Below are 20,469 nucleotides of genomic sequence, written 5' to 3'. Positions count from 1 at the left end.
CTCACTGCTGTGGCCTCTCCCATTGCTGAGCACAGGCTCCGGACGCGCAGGCTCAGCGGCCATGGCTCACGGGCCCAGCCGCTCCGCGGACGGGGGATCCTCCCGCACCGGGGCATGAACCCGTGTCCCCTGCATCGGCAGGCGGACTCTCAACCACTGCGCCAGCAGGGAAGCCCTGCTCTTTTTAGTTATATGTTTTTTTTTTCCCCCTTGGAAGTATTTGGGGAATAAAAAGTCAGTCTAGTTTTAAGTGGTTCACTTTGTGATTCTTTATTACGGTCAGTTACGGCAGATGAGCAGTGAATGTGTCACTTTAAGAAGAAAATCTTCTTAACCTTGCAGGGGTGAATCAGGTGTGAAATGCTCTGATACATTCAGAGGGATCCTTTTGTAGATTTATGCTATAAAATTGAAAAACATTTTACACACTGAAGTCTGACGCAGGCTCTAGTTCAATAAAATCTACAAACATTGCTTCTCTTTCCTTTTGAGAAAAAGAAACACTATAGATCATTATTTTCCTAGAATAAAATGAAGAACTTTTAACATCCATCAATATAATGAGGTATTCTTGAATTGATTCAAGCCATATAGGCTCCTAAAGGCACTGTCATTTCCAGAAAAAAAAATTGTCAGTGTGTGTAATTTTGTTCCTCTATTTTTTCCTCATATATTTGAATTAGAAAGCTTTTTTTAAAATCACACATGCAACTCTGTAGTAATTCCTAAGTGACGATGGATAGCAGGTGTGTAATTATAAATTAGTATCAGCTGGATAAGAAGAGGTACCTTTTTAAAATGCAAAACATCTGCCATTAGCGTAAGGTTGCTCTGAGCCTCTGCGCTCTCTAGCCCTGTCTCTAACGGGAGATAAAATAATGAAAACTACTTGGCTCAACTGCTGGTAAAACTCTTCCTGTTTGTGCCACACTTGGAAAAAGACTCTTGGGACTAAAAGTGGAATCCTTCCTATTGATTGGCTGGTTAAATAGAGGACTATTAGCTTCAGACAGGCTAGATTGATTACACAGCAGCAGCGAGAAAGCCGAGACTCAGAGCTGAGTGAGCGTCAGGGTGAGAAGGAGAGAGCGGGGAACGCAGGGTTCGGGGTGGGGGAGGGCAGCAGGGCTCGTTCCGTCGCATCCCTGTGTGACCGCTGGTGCCCCTCGCCTGGCTCCACAGCTCCCTCAGTCAACAATTTACTGAGGTGCCTTTTCTTTTACAAGAGGATGTCAGCTCCGAGCCCCAGCAAGGAGTAACAGACTTCACCTTGGATTTGTTCACCTACTCCTGCTTCATTAAAGAGGATTTTGGAAAGAAAACCCCAATCAAGTCTCTTTCCAGCCCCGCTTTGTTCCAGAATTGAACAGAAACAGTTTCCTGTTCCGGGTAAGAAAATTAAATTTTTATATCTGGGTGTCTTTTTAGTCCTACACGATAAAATACAGCAGAACTCTGCATGCTTTAAAAACTGAGTTTGCAGTGATGTATTAAAGTTAATACAATACACAGGCACGTGGATTTAGAAATGTGTTAATGCATATTTTTTGTTGGTTTTATAAGATCATGAGATTATAAGTTATGAGCAGATAGTCTGCATGAAGAAGAGAAATAAGCAGAGTCCACACTAAAAAGAGCATTTCTGGTGACAACCTTGAAATATGTTCACATATATGGTTCTTAGCTGTTAAACAACTTTGAAAAATAATAGTAAAGCCTGAAAGGACCATTACTGAATTAAATGTCTACTATTACATTTCATGCAGACATAGAAGCTACTAGGTGCTTTTCAGTGATTGTCAGTGGTGATTTTTTTTTTTCCCCAAATGTCTTTTGATTGCAGTCTTAACTCTTCAACATAAACATCATGTGTCTTAAATGACGTGACATTAGACTGCCATCTTATTATGGCTAAGTTATTGATAACTAGCGTTTGGTCTTAAGTACAGAGCTAAGCAAAGAAATATGACCCTGGAGATGTTTAGCTAGTGCTTAGAGCTGCAGTTCCCTCCGTTCCCTCAATGATTTAAGTGTCAGTGATGGTGTATGCTGGTAAAGTGCCTGGGAGTATATATAGGAACGTTGCACGTATTAAATTTTCTGCTGGGAATGGGGATTTTTTTTCATGATTGTAAGGAAAGTGATAGGATTGAATAGGAATAATGGGTTGGGACAATGCAGTACTGATGTAGTTGGTTAACCTTAGGTTTATAGGTCACAAATGTCAACTGCTAAAGAGATGGCATTGTACTATGAGACAAAAAGGATTTTTTTCATCCTTTCTAGAATTAAATTGGTTTGTGAGATTTTTTTGATGGCAGTTTATTTGCTTTTGGATCAATGAAGTGTGAGATATTTTATCCCAAGAGCTGTTCTGATTGTCCTTTCAAGTGAAGTTCCCTGAGTTACTCCTCTAATAGGAACCAAGCTTCCATCTGTGATGAGTCCTCAAAACTTTTCAATGTGTTATACAGTGTTTCAAATGAGAATGTGTTGGCCAACACTCTTGGGAGCCAATGTAACTGAAGTTCTGCATATTACATACTCTGAATGGCAGTATTTTTATGTGTTTCACCCTGTCTTGTATTTTAAACATAACTACATATTTGAAGAGCACAATTTTTCATGATATCTATTTTGTCTTCCAAATGTGAAATAATATTTTCATGTTTTGTAATTAAATATTATAGCTACCTAGATATTTCTATGTATAATAGCTATATCAGAAGGGAATGATTGTACCATTATTATACATTTTTTAAACTGCAGTTCGACAAAAGGAATAGAAATGTGGACTAGAGAATACTGGATTTTTAAACTTTGAGTTGAGTCCTCTGAAAAGAATATACACCTTTTTTTGGGTATTATGTTTGAGAAACTAATGCCAAACTATGGACTGAGGAAAGTGGCAGGCACTGTAGACCGTACATTTATGTATATATTAGCACTATTGTATCGAATCCACATACAGCCTTTGTCTTAAATCAGTTTTAATCTTGTTTAATTATTGCTTTGTATATTATATTATGCTAACTTTTTGTGCAAATTATCCAAAATAGTGTTTTAATCCTTCCATTTTATTGTTTATGCAAATAATATGAGATTTCAACAAAGGATATACTTAAGTTTTAGCGAATTTGGTAATTTCTATATTTAATACACAAAATTATTTAAAATTCCGTAACTTTTGTTGCAACAATATTAGTGTCAGAGCTATTTATACAGTACATTTTCCTTATAGCAGTTATTTATGGGTTCTGTTGAGGTATACACAATAAAGAAAACTAATTCTTAATTGCATTGTATGATTTTATGAGACAGTTAATACTTTAGCATGGACAGATGTAAATCTCCATACTTAATTTTTTCCCATGAATGGGCATATTTTTCCTTTAAAAAGACTTTTTAAATAATTTCTTAATATATGTACCTCTTGTACTTAGGCACTCTTCTTAGCTTACCCTCAGTACCACTTTGATTCTCTCTTTTTGTTATCTTACATATTCTGTAGTTACTCCTGTGAGGGATTCCCTATATTCTTAATAGAAATGGTATTATGATTGGGAAAAAAAAGCAAGTTATTTTTTAAAAAATTATTTCACACTTCCCAACTATGTAATTAATATGGCTCCTGCATTCCTGATCAGTGCTTCTCAGCAAACATGACTGAGGAAGACACATGTCCTAGCAGTCATGTATATAAACTTCAGTCTGAGTCTGAAATCCAGCAGTTTACTTAGTCAGTTCAGCTTAGGAACCTTCACTATTCTATGCAATTTTGAGAGGGCTCCATTTGACATTTTATTCAACTTTCCATTCATTTCCATAGTATCAGATGTCTTCCAGCCATAGTGAACCAACAAGAACTGAGAAAGTACAACCTATTTTGTTTTTGTAGATATCTGAACCGTTAGGGGGCTCTTTCTTCCTATGTTATACTCAGCAGACCACTGTGAGAGGTTCTACTGCTTTCTTAAAGTGTTTCCCTGTTTTTAAAATGTTGAGTGCTGCTTGAAGTAGGTTTCTCCTATTCCCCACAAAAGAAACATTTCAGATCAATAAGAATTCTTTATTTTCACAGGAAAGTGAATTTATCTTGTGCTCTCTACATTTTTTCTCTTTCAAATATTCTTGTATATGAGGTTTAATTTTTGAAAATAACAGAGGCTTCAAATATTAAAGTGACAGATTTTAAGCAAATATAAAGATTATATGTTATGCAGCTAGCATATGAAATGTTCACATAAGGAAAAAACTAAAGGGAAGACACTTGTTTTACAATTGTCTGCAAATATCTGTGAACCACATAGACAGAATGAGTGACTCTGGGCTTACATGCAGTTTGCTTTCAGGAGAAGAGAACGGCAGGCATCTAAGAGAATATTACTTGTTCTCTGCAAAAATAGACATGGAAGAATTGAAAATAATAGGATGGTGTCACTATCCATACATATGTGTCCAAATATATATAGGAACTGTATTTTTAAATATGCCCCCCCAAATTCTTCATCGCACTGTATGAAGTTTTCATACATATACACAGAGGGTGATGCGAGGGCTGATTATGGGGGTAAGTGTGTTTCCTGTATCACTTCTAAAAGCCATGCATATTGAATTACACTGCAGACTTTCTCGATAAATGGAAACACACCCCTCCATCTCCAAAACAGCTAAAGATGTCCCCTGACTGCATTTCTTATTTGGGGGATTAGTCAACACTTAATGATATCTCTGTGCAAAAGTAATCTATTTAGTAGGTCTGGGCTTTTCATCATATGATGGCAACTCCAGGGAATGAGAAAGAAGTGACATACACTTTCTGAGAGAGATTTATTTTGGGAAGTGAGGGAAGGGGAGGGATTCTGGGCAATGAATAATGGAATTCCAATCCTTTATTGAACATTCATTGACTTATTAGGGTAGAAGAATAGTTGCTTAAATAAAATGGGAAGATGGAAGTGGTACAGTCATTTCCTTTACTGGTGTTTTGAAAGTAAACATGTCAGCGTTTTATTCTTTATCTGAAAATATACATACCTTGAAAGGAGTGAATTTTGAATGTGACTAGTATAGTATACATAGTTGTGTGGTAACCATTCCAAGTATATCTGGAATAGGCTGGTATATGGTCTAATGCAGTTCTTTCTCACAAAATTATATTTTGTTTATGTGAATTATTGAGTAATAAAGCTTGAGTGGGAATCCTACTGCTACCATTCAATGTAATCAGTATGAAAACGATTTTAAGAAATTAAAATTTTTTCTTCTAAAAATAGGTTGTCTTTTATGTTAAAGTAGGACAATGTTGGAGACAGAGAAAAGAGCTAAATTTGAAATAAGACAAAGAAATGAAAATGCAGTGACTGTACTTGATTTTTTTTTATATTGCAAAATTTTACCCAGAACTAAGAGATAAATATAACTATGCAAGTTAAATATTCATGTTTTTTATTTAATGGTAAAGAGGTAAAAATACCACTGAAATGTAACTTTCTATACCTCACATGATATGAGGACAGATCTCCATAGAGGTGTGAAGAGTAGAAAAATCAGTACCTGGTATGGATAACTACTAATATGGTGGCCTAATATTAGACTTTCAAAGGAAGCAAGATAGCTTATTCCTATTGAGTTTAATGTAATGGATTGAGATAGATAACATAAATAATTAGAAAGCATGCATCTGTTTATACTTGTTTTGTTGCTATTACCAATGAACTGAATTGCTGTGTGTGTATATGATTGGGTGAAAATATCTGTGTGGATATATGGGTATAGTTTTTACAGAGTTTGAATAACATAAAAATATAATCACCTTTACTATGTGACATGATTTGTGTTCTATAGCTTCCATTTTCCACTTTCATAAGTTTTCTGCACCGTATTCAAATCCCACCCCCACCCCCGGCCCCACTGGTACACACACATAAATGGCCAATATGATTACCTCTAGCTATGTTATATTAGAATTTGCTTAGGTATAGCCTTAGATTGATCCATGTTGTTTCTCTTCTAATGGGCGTTGTTTCACGTCCATTAGAACTGTGTCTTGAATCAGGTAACTGAATCCTTAAATCTTGTTGTTTACCAAATTCCAATTACCCTAAATTGTAAATAAGAAGATTTTGCCACAGGGTTACTGAGAATAATGGAAGATAATGTATTATAGGTTTAGGTAGAAATAAGAGGGAGCTTTATTACTTGTCTAAAGGACATACAAATACCACTTATATTAAGTAATTCATTCTAACCTGTGATTGGCAGAAAAAGAAAGTGGGAGAAGATGCAGTAGCGAAACATAGCATATAACGAGTAGCATTTTAGGGCAGACATGGCAAATGGGTTTCAAACATCTATAAGATATGCATTTTTTAAATAAATAGTTAAATTTTTAGATTAGTTTGCACTTACTGAAAAATAAGACGAAATGACATAGACTTCCCATATACTCCCTCACTTCCATCTCCCTGCTACCCTACTAGTTTCCTCCCCCAACCTGGCTAGTTCTCCTGTTATTAATATCTGACATTTTCAAGATACATTTGTTATGACAAATGATAGGATATTATTGACTAAAGTCCATAGTTTACATTAGAGTTCAGTCTTTGTATGTACATTCTATGGGTTACGACAAATGCATAATGCATATATCCACCAGAGAGTTACATGAACAAAAGTTCCACTGCCCTAAAGTTTCCGTGTGCTCCACCTATTTATGTCTCCCTCCCTCCCTCCCTCTGAACCTCTGATCTTTTTACTGTCTGCATAGTTTTGTCTTTACGAGAATGTCATATAGTTGGAATCATACAGTGTGCAGTCTTTTCAGATTGTCTTGTTTCACTTAGCAATATGCATTTTAAGTTTGTTTATGTCTTTTGGAAACTTGACCTCATTTCTTTTTATTGCTGAACAATATTCCATTTAATAGATCAATCACAGATTTTTTTTTTAATCCATTTATCTACTGAGGGACATCTTGGTTGCTTCCAAGTTTTGGAAATTCTGATTAAAGTTGCCATAAACATTCAGGGAAAGCTTTCTTGTGTGGATGTAACTTTTCAATTAACTGGGTAAAAACAACGTATGTGATTTCTTATTCATATAATAAGAGTGTGTTTAGTTTTAAAAGAAGCTGTCAAACTATCTTCCAAAATGACTGTATCATTTGCCTTCCCATCAGCAATGAATGAAAGTTCCTGTTGCTCCACATCCTCCCTAGAATTTGGTGTTGTCAGTAGTTTGGATTTCAGTCATTCTTATAGGTATATACTATATCTCATTGTTGTTTTCTACATATACTTTTGATTGGTAATAATCTGCTGTGCCATGTTGAGAATAAGTCCAAGGGACATCATGGATCTTCAGGAAACATGTCCGTAATCAATTGGACAGGGTGTGTGTTTGGTGAGGAGGGGGTCATCCATTATTTGTAACTCACATTCATTCTTCACAATTTAGGGCTCTGGTGGAATGAGTGTATAAATTAGAGCAATCAAATAATTCAATCCTGCATTTGTCAGTAATCAGATAATAATTTTCTATTTTTCAAGCACTGTGATTGAATCAAGGGACATAAAAACCCATAAAGTTTAGTAGCTATTATCACTTAGACTTTGTTGTATGTCAAAAACCTAACAACTATAACAGCATCCAATCTGATTTCCTTTTGTCAAGCTTCTTGTTTCTTTGCCTTTCCATATTGTTACTTCTAGCCATATTTCTACTGTGGGTAGAAATGTCTGGCTTCATATTATTTATGAGAGAAAAAAGAAAATCCTCAGGCAGATTGACGTTTTTCATAATCTGGCCCTGACCAGTTTCTGATATCATTGGTCATCACTCTGAGCTCAAGCTCAGCTATATTTTCCCTTTCCCCAAAGTACTTTCTCTCAGCTTTCAACTTTTGCTTAGGATAGTCTTCCTGATTTGATTTGCTTTCCTTACATTCTCTACTAATTCAAATATTACCAAACTTTCTATAAATCCTTATTAAGAATTTCTCTACTATTAATCACATAAGGCCTTGCATTGTTAACTAGATACATTGTTAAGAAAGATACATTGGGCTTCCCTGGTGGCGCAGTGGTTGAGAGTCCGCCTGCTGATGCAGGGGACACGGGTTCATGCCCTGGTTCGGGAAAGATACATTGATTGTATCTTTATTACATCCTTCTATGCAAACTATATGATTAAGAAAAAGAAAGATAATCCTTTGTATTTATTTTTTGCAGTCCTTAAAGTGCAATGTTCATACTACTTATTAATGCCTATTTGTTGAAGGAATATATCAAAACATTCTTATTAGTATAAACTTTGTAAATGATTTTTGAAAATTTTGTCATGTCTCCAATACCCTTGCCTTTTTTCCCCTTTTTCTTTTGATTTAAAAAAAAGAAGGGCATTCCAGTTGGTGGAAAGGTCTCGTCTGCTAATCCTTATATGAAAGTAGGTACCTATAAAACTTGTACTCACACCACTTAGCTGCCTTGCTCCTGCTTTTCTGTCTACCTATTGGAACAACATGCAGTTGTATTATGGTAGCTATGCAACTGTGTATATGTCTCGTACAGATAAAAACTTCTATGGATGAATATAGGGTCATTATACAATGTGTATTATCGGATACCAGAAAACAAAATTTCAGCTATTTGCTAAAAGAAAGCAATCTAAGGCAGAGAGTACAAGGTAGAGATTTGTTTATGCTCTCTTTTGGGGCACTGATTTTAATTTAAAATATATTGAAAGGAGAGCCAAGCAATTGAACTAGTTTGTTAACATGCTAATAAAATTTTGGAAGGTCTCTTGAAACAGTGCACAGATCAAGGTCTATCAAACATAAAAAAATGCTGGTCTCTGAAGATGTTTACAGGTCCGGCAAAAGAACAGATAGGAAAAAGTATTTAAAATGCCATTGTCTTCTGTGTGTGTGGATATGTGTCTTGGCATATTTACTTCTTGTAAATTAACTTATATTCTGAAATGTGCTTTTCTGACATTCATTTAATAATTTATATGTGATTTTAATGTTCCTTTTCATAACGTTTAGTTGTTGGCTGGTAGAGGTACTCAGGGTATCATTTCTACCATCTAGTCATCGAATGCTTCTGTCATAAATCAATATAACTTTCTAACTTCTTGGTTTGGAACTGGAGAACTCACCAATTCTTTGCCAAGAATACCCCTTGATAAACTGTTCCTTAAATCTACTGAGGACAGAACACTTTGACCGAACAACAAAATCACCACCAAGAAAGGACACTAGAGGGTTTTTTTTAGAACAAATTTCTGAAGGCCAATTTTGAAATTCATCTGATAGAAGGAAAGAGAGAAACGAGCTGAATTTCAAATTCAGGTCTTTCCATCTCTGAAGCACATTTTAAAAACACTATGTTTATATTATTGCCTCTCTTACTCTACAGACTTGAGAAATGTTTTTCCGTGGCATTTTTGTTTTGTTTTGAATATCTGTAAGCCTGAGTTTCATCCGCTTTATAAGAAGGAAGATAATGCTATTAACCTTATAGAGATGATCCAAGGGTTCAATAAAAATCATATGGGTAGAAAGCTTAGAAGACTGACTACCATAATCACAGGCATAAAAACAACAGCAGGATTGATATACATTAAATGCTTCTGAATCTACCGTGCTTGAAAATGGATTTAAAATGCCTTCTTACTATCATTCATTCAGTCATTCAAGAAACATTGTTGGGATGCTAATAGGCATGAAAATTTATTCTTAACTAGTCGAGTGGCTATAAAGATGAATAAAGAATATATTAGGCATTCCCCATGTGGAAGACAAGGAATAAAATCATGTCAGTAATGAAACTATTGTTCTTATAGCTTCAGATGTGACCCCCCCCCCACCCCGCCCCATCCTCCAATGTGGAGGTAGAGGCTGTTGAAACAACATTTTTTCTTTTCCAGCTTTGCTTCCCATCAGGTTCACTAAGGAAGTACTAGAGGGAGTTGGAAGGCAGGAAAAGGCAAGAAAATCTCTTCCTTCCCTTTCTGTTCGCTGCCTTTGTCCGCTTCGCCTCGCACTGCTCTTCACCTCAGTATGGCAGGTTGACTCAACCAGCATTTGCTTCCTGTTTCCTGCTGCTCCCAGTTCCCACAGACCTGGTTTCACTGTGACCCGCTCAGTGGGGGACCAGGAACCAGGCAGGCAGACCCCTTCCACTCGCCGCAGGGGGCCCCTTCTCCATCTTTTAGGTTCTTATATCTTTAATAAATAGCTATCCTTGAGAAAACAAAATATTTCAAAGTCCTTTGCTTTTTTAAAAATAAGGTGGGAAAAATACTTCAAGACAGAGAGTGTAAATTAAAGGTTTGCTCATATCACTTTTTTAAAAAAAAAAAATTTATTTATTTTTGGCTGTGCTGGGTCTTCGTTTCTGTGCGAGGGCTTTCTCCAGTTGCGGCAAGCGGGGGCCACTCTTCATCGCGGTGCGCGGGCCTCTCACTGTGGCGGCCTCTCCCGTTGTGGAGCACAGGCTCCAGACGCGCAGGCTCAGTAGTTGTGGCTCACGGACCTAGTTGCTCCGTGGCATGTAGGATCCTCCCAGACCGGGGCTTGAACCCGTGTCCCTTGCATTGGCAGGCAGACTCTCAACCACTGTGCCACCAGGGAAGCCCCATATCACTTTTTAAAAAACATTTATTTGAATCTGAAAGATCATAGAAAAAGAACCAAGAAATTCTCCTTTGTTCCCCCAGCCTTAAGAGTGGTAGCTGCTTCCAGCATTTACTATCTCTTTCTTAACTCACTGTTTTCTTCTTGTATTTTCAGTCTTCCAAGGAACATATTAACTTCCTGTTAACATAACTATTATGATTTCTGTTCTCCTGAATCAACACTGACTAAATAAAGAGCTGATACTAGAAGTTGATACCAGAAGAGTTGAAAATAGTAATGGAATAGGATAACAATGTTAGGTCCAGGAATGTGGTTTGATCATGTCCTTGGCCATGGCATGATACTGAACTATTTGCTAATGGTAAATAGGATACTAGAAACCTATAGCATGCTGTGACTTACCAAATAACCAAACATCTTTACTTATGATGAAGGGCCTTCTGAAGCAAAGTTCCAGAAGCCAAGTCGTAACTGATCTTCACTATTTGGTGGTGATTACAAGAGTATAAGATGGAATACTTGTTTTAGTACTTGAGAGCTTACAGATAAACAAACAAAACAAACATACCATGCAAAAAAGCTCCTGGCTTTAAATTATTAGTTCATAATGCAAGAAAGTCAGGAAGCTTCTAAAGCCTTCTGAGTGGGTTTGGATTAAGCTGATAAACATGAAACTCTTGAGTTTCTCTAAGCCTCTCTCTTTAGCAAAGAAATAAAATGCCTTTCTCTCGCTTGAAGATCCCACAATAATCCACCTGATAGACTTGCCAGGCAAAAGTTGTTTACTTTCCTCAAGATTCAACTTCCCCCTTATTATCTCCTGACCCATAATTAGAGTCAGAGCTTTCTAGAGTTCAGCATGTTCTCTCAAAGGATACATAGAAAAATCTGACCTAGGAGGACCTAACTTACACTTCAAAATAATTGCAAGATTTTGCTAATTGATACCAGCAAAAAGCTAGGGACTACATCAGGTACTGTATTCTAAGAAAAATAAAGAATGACAAAATATAACAGTGGATTGTGCTGGATTTATTGATATGAATGTACCTAACAGGGATTCTATACTTAATAGATATTGCACATATGAAAGTAGCACTAAGAGTTATTCGATAGGTTGATTGGTGACCTAAATTCAAGGAAGTTGAAATGCCATACCTTATTGTCATAACATAAAAGAAAGACTGCAAAAGCTTAGAGAGACAGGAGTGTTAGAGCAGGTTTATTATGTGCAAGCTGGCTCCCTCCTTTCTTCCACATCACTCCCATCTAGAGGACTTAGAGGATACTCTCTTCATAAAGGCAGTGAGAAAAATCAATAAGAGGTGAGGATACCAGACATTTCAAGTACCACTTAAAGAGTTTTGTGGTACTAGCCACAGCAGTTCAGACATGAGGGTGGGAGGGGTCACCATTGATTCTTCATCTGTCACCACTGAGATGAGTTCCCAGATAGGAGTGTATAAGATGGAGAGAATCCAGAGTCATAGAGGCCAAGGAGATAACTGCCAAGGCTGAGATGATGCACATAACAAATAGCAGGAAGAAATTACTAATCAGGATATTTTTACCTTCAGGGATCTTTGCTGTTGGCCAGTTGATCTTGCTGTTCCTAAAACAGTATTGGATGTATACAATAACAACAACACATTTTATGTCTGTATCCAGAAATGTGACTTAAATTTGTACAGTGGAGAAGCCTAGCCTCTCACTCAGTTCCCTAAACAAGGCCACTTCATGTATCTGGAACAGCTTGATTGACAGGGATGGTGGGTTCCCTTGAGTAAAGACCAGCCACACTGTATCAAGTATATATTGTAAACTTCCCTCCATACCTACTTCAAAAAAAGCCTATGGCCACTTACTAGGGTGACCATACAAAGAAGAGTAGAAAATATCAATCCCTGGAAAGTTACTTTCTGGCTGTGCAGTGTTGCTAGTTTCTCGTGACCCCCAATACATGGTGATCTACCGAAGTAAGAGATTATGGTGGTCAGATGATATATGAAGTTGTGAACTACATTTGAATCACAGTGGGCTCAGCTGTTCTGTTAACACACTCTGTCATTATTTCCCTGATTTCTGAAAGTATACTTAATATGAAAATAATTTGCTGGGCTTCCCTGGTGGCACAGTGGTTGAGAGTCCGCCTGCCGATGCAGGGGACACGGGTTCGTGCCCCGGTCCGGGAAGATCGCACATGCCGCGGAGCGGCTGGGCCCGTGAGCCATGGCCGCTGAGCCTGCGCGTCTGGAGCCTGTGCTCCGCAACGGGAGAGGCCACAACAGTGAGAGGCCTGCGCACTGCAAATAAAATAAAATAAATGCTGATGGCAACATTTCTGACCCTTAAAGTGACAATATTATGTAGGGAAGAGGCAAGTGAAATTTTGGGGGAATTTTCTCCTCTCAAAATGGCAAACATAATAGCATGTAATAATGGCTAAACAAAAATTTTTCTAATGCAAGATGCTTTGCAAAATGTGAGAGACAATAAAGAAGAAATCAGTTACTTTTTCTTTTTTTTCACTCAGTCTGCAAAGGGGTTCCAGAGAACTTGATGTTTCAGTTGTCTCTAAAATGGTGATAAAAATGCCTGAAAGAACTGGAGGAAAAGGGGGGATGTTCAGAGTGACCATGGAGGGTTGGGAAAAGTGCAGGTAGCCCAGCTTGGTTGGGATGTAGGGTCTTTATGAGGATGCAGGGGCTATTGGTCCTGGACAAATAGGCAAACCGATTACGAAAGTATATTATATATGACATTAAGGGATATAAACTGCGTGGAGAAGCCTTTAAATATTTTCAGTTCACAGGATAATATGATCTAATTTGCCCCAAAATTATAAGTTGTTATCTTAAATGTTAATAATAATAGAATACATGTGCTCTGGGTTCTTTCTCCAATTGGAGAATATGGGGCAAACATATTGGATATAGGCCTCTCTACTAGCTTTTTCATTTCCAGTTGCAACCTGAGTTAGGTTGCATTTTGTTTTGGCTAATAACAGGAGTTTAAGGAGTTCTGTTGGGACCACTACTGTACTAGATCTAATATAAATAAATGAATCGCCTAAAGCAGTAGGACTTGTTCAACATATCAGTGTTTTATGCATGCTAAGCACACTTTAGCTCTGTCACAAACAGCTGTTCAATTTAAGCTTGTGACTGGGTATCTGAACTGCAGCAGCAAAAGATCGTCAAACCCAGTGGACACTTATTACAAAACTATTCACTGGCATTTAAATAGTTTCCTTTTTCAGTGTTATTTATTTATTTTTTAAAAGTTGAACTTATTGTCAATAATTAAATGGAGGAATATTAAAGAGACATTCAAGACCTGGCTATGTATACACGCAAAAATTATAAAAGAACATAGCTATTCTGTTAAAGATTAAAACAGTGCTCCAAAATGCTGATCAAACAAGGAAAAGTGTGTCTAGAATATTTTAACTTGTAACTTTTAGACTCTGTTAACGTGTTGAAAGGATACCTTCATATATATGGCGTCACAAACTTAACATGAGAAACACTCCCTGCTGATACCACTGTGCTTTCCCCCATTCTATCCCGACCCCTATTTTCCAACTGGATGGTACTGGGAAAATAAAAACATAGTTTAGTTGTTGTAGAGTCACATGCATTTTTGCTCTCATGCTAGGGTCCTGTGCTAATGATCAACTCACAGTAAATTCAGATCTCTTGCCACTTTTGGAGTTATGTTTTCCATGTGTTGTAAAAAGAATATTCTAAGTTAATTAGTAGATTATGGTAAAAACTTTTTCTACTCAAGGTATGATCCATGTACCAGCAGACCTGACATTAACTAGGAGCTTGTTAGAAATGGCAGAAATACACTAGAGTCAGCTGAACTAGCATCTGCATTTTAACAGTATCCCCAGGTGATTTACAGACATATTAAAGAATGAGAAGTACTAACCAAATTAGTTATTCTATGATTTAAACCTAATTGTAGTATTTTTATTGGATGGTACTAGTATGCCTTTGAATATTTTTGTACAAAGTATTCTGAGTTAACTGAATCTTTGGTAACCATTCCTCTCTATATTTCATATTATTAAAATGTTAATTAATAACCCTGTTTTACATTTTCCTTAATAACTGAGGTACATAAGGCTGCTCTAAAGTGTTTCCTCACATATTCCCCCACTCCCATCCTAGGAAGATTCCTCAGGAATTATTGAAAAATGACAGCTATATGCTTGCTCCTTGTCCCCAAGCAATTTTAAAACTCTTGATACTGATTCCTCTTTCTCCTTTCAAAAGCTTATTACAACTATTAACTCTTATGAGTGAAAAATCATTTCCCACCAAATTCCTTTACCCTTCGGATTGGTGAATGTTCAAAGTAGGTCACCTATTTTCTTTTGTATTATAGGTTTTTTTGTTGTTATTTGTTTTTTGCAGTACGCGGGCCTCTCACTGTTGTGGCCTCTCCCGCTGCGGAACACAGGCTCCGGACGCGCAGGCTCAGCGGCCATGGCTCAGGGGCCCAGCCACTCCGCGGCATGTGGGATCTTCCCGGACCGGGGCACGAACCCGTGTCCCCTGCATCGGCAGGTGGACTCTCAACCACTGCGCTACCAGGGAAGCCCTGTATTATAGTTTTTATAAGGCTATGTCTTCTATTAATTTTCTAACACCTAAATTTTTATCACAAAACCTTCGCATATTGTTGTAAAAATCATTGCATCCCCTTGTGTGTATAAGAGGCAACTTGATTTGAGACTTGTGGTATAAGTGTTAACATAGTATCATAGAATTCATATTTTCCAGTATAAAATTCAGGAAGTCATTTTGTTTTAGACTTTTTGATAACTGAAAAGATTAACAATTAAGATATTACAGTATAAGAATGACTAAATGGGTTATATGTATAATCTTGTTCAACTGTGAACCTGGAATTACTTACATTAAGGGAATTGTCTTTTACTACGATATATACATATATATTCTTTCCATTTAAATCCTTTCTGCTCCACCTATTCACCCCTCCCACCCCTCGATTCATGGCAACCGCTAATCTTTTTATGGTCTCCATAGTAAAAAGTGAAAAGGTGATTAGTGAAAAGGTAATTAGTGAAAAGGTAATTTTCATAGTGAAAAGGTAATTTTCAAAAATGTCACAAAGTTGGAATCATATAGTAGTTAACCTTTTCATATTGGCTTCTGTCACTTAGCAGTATGCATTGGAGATTCCTCCATATCTTTTCAAAGCTTGGTAGTCCATTTCTTTTTGCACTGAATGATTCCATTTTCTGGATATATCACAATTTATTTATCCATTCACCTACTGAAGGACCTCTGTGTTTTCCAAGTGTTGATAATTATGAATAAATTTGCTATAAACATCCCGGTACAGGTTTATATGTAAATATACGTTTCCAACTCATTTGCTGGATTGTATGGTAAGAGTAGTTTAGTTTTTTAAGAACCCTCGAAACTGTCTTCCAAAGTGGCTGTCCCATTCTGCTTTGCCACCATCAACAGATGAGAGTTTGTGTTGCTCCAGATCCTTTCCAGCATTTGGTATTTTCAGTGTTCTGGATTTTGGCCTTTCTAATAGGTGTGTAGTGGTATCTTGTTTTAATTTGCAATTCCATAATGACATATGACGTGGACCATCTTTTCATATGCTTATTTTCCATCTGTATATCTTCTTTGGTGAGGTGTCTGTTCGAGTCTTTGGCCCACTTTTTAATCAGGTTGTTTTCTAAGTGTTGAGTTTTTAACACTTCTTTGTATAGTTTAGATAACAATCCTTTATCAGATGTGTCTTTCGTCAACATTTTCTCCCAAGCTGTGGCTTGTTTTTCAATTCTCTTTATACTGAATATAATTTTAGAATTTACTTTTCAATTCATTCACCTACTTGAAAAACATTCACTGTATACTTTTGACCACAATATAACTGAATCCATCCCAAACTTAGTCTAATGGAAGGGTCTAAGATTTTTAAAAACTCAGCTTTAACTAAAAGAGTTGTCCTGAAGATCAGGCCGTTTCTAACTGGGGGAATCTGTCGAGGATACTTGTTGAAAAGAAGGAGCTGGTGGCAGCTGAGATATCTCTACTCTGGATCTCTCAGCTATAGAATTCCCTTTGACTTTTCTTTTAATAGATATTTGTTTTCTTTCTTTTTGCAGTGTTTAAAGTCTAATCAGATGATTTCTAAAATGTTATTTCAGCTCTTCAATATTATGTGTTATTTTATCAGATTGTATTTAACTTGAGATTTCCACTGATACCTAATAAACCATTAAAAATGTAGTATAACTACGGCTATGGATCCAGGAATTTGGGAAAAAAATGCTGAAAATAGTGTCCTCTATGCCTATGTAAAAGTCATGAAAGTCCATAGGATAATATAGTATTCTAGGGCAAGTCCCTTTAAAAATCATGCCTGTCAAACAAGAAATTCAAAATCTGTGACAGCTCGGGAGCTTGATGACAGAGAGAACGCTGATTCAGTCCTTGAATTTTCTGTGACGACTTCTCACCTGTACTTAGCAGCTGTTTATTGCTTGGTTCACTGGAGCATATGATGCTGAACTAAGCCACGGGTCAGTAAAGTCATTTACAATGATCAACCCTCTGAGTGAAAGAGGTGATGAATCAACCAAAACTCCTTTAGGCAACAGACCTAGCAGGGAAATTTTGCACTTTAGGTAGAAACTTATAATCAAATTAATCAACAGCCTGCACATCTCCCTAATTAATTTTACTACCTCTGGGGAAAGCATGCAACAAACTTTTAAATGCTTTCCTCTTTTATTAGGGATGTTACTGGTTAGATATCAACCTCTGCAGAAAACCTTAAACCTTGACCTTGGAAGTATTTAGTGGTTTCTGACTTTTTATATTATCAGATTTAATTTTAAATTCAGTATTATCTTTAATTTCCTTCACATTTCTATACAATATTTTCCTATTAGATTAAACTGAGAAAACCTGATACGTTTATAATTATTATAAAAATGTCATTATTAATTACTATCAATAAAATCATAACAACTGCTCTTTTCTGAGTGCCTACTAAATGCTATTAGCTACATGCTTTACACATACTATGTCATTTAACCTTCACAAGAAGCTATGAAGTGGATGATGTATTTAGTCACATTTATGGGAGCTTAGTGAATAAACAGGTTAAATGATGTTCTGGAGGTTGTAGAGCTTGTAGGTGGTCCAATTAAAAACTTGAATAGGGCTTCCCTGGTGGCGCAGTGGTTGAGAGTCCGCCTGCCGATGCAGGGGACACGGGTTCGTGACCCAGTCCGGGAAGATCCTACATGCCGCGGAGCGGCTGGGCCCGTGAGCCATGGCCGCTGAGCCTGTGCTCCGCAACGGGAGAGGCCACAGCAGTGAGAGGCCCGCGTACTGCAAAAAAAAAAAAAAAAAAAAAAAAAAAAAAAGACTTGAATATACATCTCTCAGAATTGAAGTCTATGCTTCTAATCACTACATTATGAGCAAATAATGACATGACATTTATTTAGATACTGGTTTTCATAAAATTAACTTGTAATTTCTGAAATTTTAGCACTTTTTTTTTTGCGGTACGCGGGCCTCTCACTGCTGTGGCCTGTCCCGTAGCAGAGCACAGGCTCCGGATGCGCAGGCTCAGTGGCCATGGCTCACGGGCCCAGCCGCTCCGCGGCATGTGGGATCTTCCCGGACCGGGGCACGAGCCTGTGTCCCCTGCACCGGCAGGCGGACTCTCAACCAGTGCGCCACCAGGGAAGTCCAACACTTTTGAACTGTTTTAAATGGTTGCTAGATTATATTCCACAGGATATTTCAAAATTGATGTATGAATTGAATAATAACTTGTAATGTATATGTTTTAATTGTAAGAATGACACATTATTGAATAACAACCATTAACATATTTGGAGTCCAGAGAATATGGCAACATGCTAACTGCTTACATGTATGATCTGACTAATCTTCATATTAACACTGGGGAGGGAGGTGTTAGCAAACTGTGATGAATGGATATCTACCAGTTAATTTTAACTTTGAATAGAGAAAAATATATTCAGAATTACATAGTTTTTCTGCCTGAAAATCCTACATGTTGATGCAATCCTATTTTTTTTTTTTTTGAGGTACGCAGGCCTCTCTCTGTTGTGGCCTCTCCCTTTGCGGAGCACAGGCTCCTGATGCGCAGGCTCAGCGGCCATGGCTCACGGGCCCAGCCGTTCCACGGCATGTGGGATCTGCCCAGACCGGGGCGTGAACCCGTATCCCCTGCATCGGCAGGCGGACTCTCAACCACTGCGCCACCAGGGAAGCCCTCAATCTTATTCTTTTAAAAAAATATACATTGCCAAATAATTTTTCACTTAGGCACAATTGTGAGTGACTTCTGAGACAAGAAGTGAAGTGTTTGGGTCCTTTGTGGGTATTAATCTACTTTGCCCATAAACAACGTTTCTAGCTTCATACAGAGGTCTGTCAACTCAACAAGTATTTGTTCAGTGCCTACTTGAACAAGGCAGGAGGTAGGTGGTGTGTAAAGTCAAAATATTTTCTAAAACAGACCCTGCCTTTTGGCAGTTTATAAATATTTCCTGATACATGATACAAGCACATGCAAGTGCGAACAGGACAGCCTTAATTAAATGAGTGTTCCAAACAGCAGAGTGCAACCCAAATTATTGCATGGTGCATGTCAAGTGAATTGAGTTCAGAGAGGAGAGGGATCGTTTAGGGCTAATATGGTCCAATAAGGCTGTAACAGGCAGAACAGATGGACTATGTATAAACCAGCTGTCAACTGGGATTTCCTGTTAGCTATCAAAGTTGTATTTATTTCAAGTCAGCCCACTTTCCACAATTTCAAGCAATGAAATACCCAAAGCTTTCTCTGAGAGTGCTGTGAAATCCTGGAAAATCATCAGGTCCACATATAGGCCTTCTTAGTTTATGAAAAATCTCTCTGGTCTTCAAGTCTGTTTTTTTCTTCTGAATTGCATAAATCTGGACCTAATCTTCATCTCTTTTTGAGAACTAGCTCCTTCCCAGTGTCCACAGAGAAAAATGTAAAAACATTCTCATATGTCACTTTGTGTGGACAATAGTGTTTAATCCAAACTTGAGAGGAGAGAAGGGATGGCTACATCACAGGAATGCTACAAACTAAGCACGGAATCACAGGCACCCCTGTCTCTAATGTTTTCTACTACCAAACCAACAGAGATTTTACTCTGGCCTCTTTGCTATAGGAAGCATCTGGTCACGTTTGCCCTGAGGCTGTTCTGTCTCTCTCTCCCTAATTTCTCTACCTCTTTCCTTACTTCCTGACTTATTCAAAAGAACGCCAAATTCTTTTCACTTTGTAGTCTGGAGCTATTCATCTCTTTCTTACTGCTCCTCTCAAGCTACAGGCTAACCCATAAACACTTTCAGAAGGCCAAAAAGTCTTCTATAAAACAAGATACACTCTCCTTAGGAGGCACTTCCATTTCTCTTTGTATATATCTGTACATATACATGTCTGTATCTATCTATCAATCTATATTTTTTCCTCTCCTTGGCCTATGTTGAATTGTAAATGTGTAAAATCTTCCACCGAGTAGCCATCCTTCCTTTTTATTGAGCAGCTCAAGTTACTGAAAACTGAAATAAACATGTCTGATTGGTATAAAATTATTTATACCAAGCCAAAGTCTGTGTCTCTGTGATTCCCATTCTTAGCTTTAGAGCTTCTCTGGGGCTTTCTCATGTTGTTTCCTCATTCCTTTGAACTATCTTCACGTAGACCTTCACCATTGTAGTCACTACCCTTTATACCTTTTTCCCTAT

The 20,469-nt window shown here is 37.4% G+C and overlaps 1 protein-coding gene across 1 annotated transcript in view; it reads left to right on the top strand.

Moving 5' to 3' along the window:
• Window positions 1-1,196: 1,196 nt before the first annotated feature.
• Window positions 1,197-20,469, top strand: part of CDH18 (cadherin 18) — a 1,032,515-nt gene continuing 1,013,242 nt past the window's right edge. The window contains exon 1 of the mRNA XM_067730423.1: window positions 1,197-1,389. The gene's annotated coding sequence lies outside the window, so the exon portion shown is untranslated. The remainder of the gene's footprint in view (window positions 1,390-20,469) is intronic.

The sequence above is a fragment of the Pseudorca crassidens genome, chromosome 3 (genome assembly GCF_039906515.1).
Source record: "Pseudorca crassidens isolate mPseCra1 chromosome 3, mPseCra1.hap1, whole genome shotgun sequence".
Taxonomy (NCBI): domain Eukaryota; kingdom Metazoa; phylum Chordata; class Mammalia; order Artiodactyla; family Delphinidae; genus Pseudorca; species Pseudorca crassidens.
This window is presented reverse-complemented; position numbering and strand designations above follow the sequence as displayed.